Here is a 721-nt window from a genome sequence, read left to right on the forward strand (position 1 = left end):
CAAGTAATCATTGCTAAAATTTAGGATATTATGTGTAAGTATACACACACACCCATTCATATATAAAATAAATAAGTATAGGAAGTAGCTAAATAGTCACTTTTAGAAAATTACATTATTTTATTCTGTGCCTTGGAAAACCAAGAAAATAAACCTCATTAGTAACTGAAGACATACATTAAAAAATCAGAAACTATTTTTATTTAGCAAAGTAGAAATGACTAATGATTAACGATAATATCCAATGTTGGCAAAGGTTTAAAGATATGGCAAACATCATTGGTAGAAATGTAATTGTCTTAACACTTTGTATAGCAATCTGGCTATATATGTCAAAAGCTTTTAGATAGTTTTCACTCATACCTAGGAATGTATAGAAAGGAAGGGACATAAATATGCACAAAGCTTTATGCATAAGCATATTCATTAAAGTAACATTTCAAATAAATAATTTGAAATGACATAACATTCAATATTTTTAAATGATAATATAGATATATGACACAATAAGATGCAGCTACAGAAGATCACGAAGTAGAATATTATTTAATTGTGTAGTAAAATACACATAAAATATGTTGAATTTTAAAAATTCTAGAGCTGCTGTGTGTTTGAGAGAGAAAGTGAGGAGAGATTTACATCAAATATTTTATGATACCAACATTATTTGGTCATGATAAACTTTTGTTAAAATGAGAATTGAAGTTTTATATGAAAAAAT

The sequence above is a fragment of the Propithecus coquereli genome, unplaced genomic scaffold (assembly GCF_000956105.1).
Source record: "Propithecus coquereli isolate 6110/MARCELLA unplaced genomic scaffold, Pcoq_1.0 Scaffold10, whole genome shotgun sequence".
Classification (NCBI taxonomy): domain Eukaryota; kingdom Metazoa; phylum Chordata; class Mammalia; order Primates; family Indriidae; genus Propithecus; species Propithecus coquereli.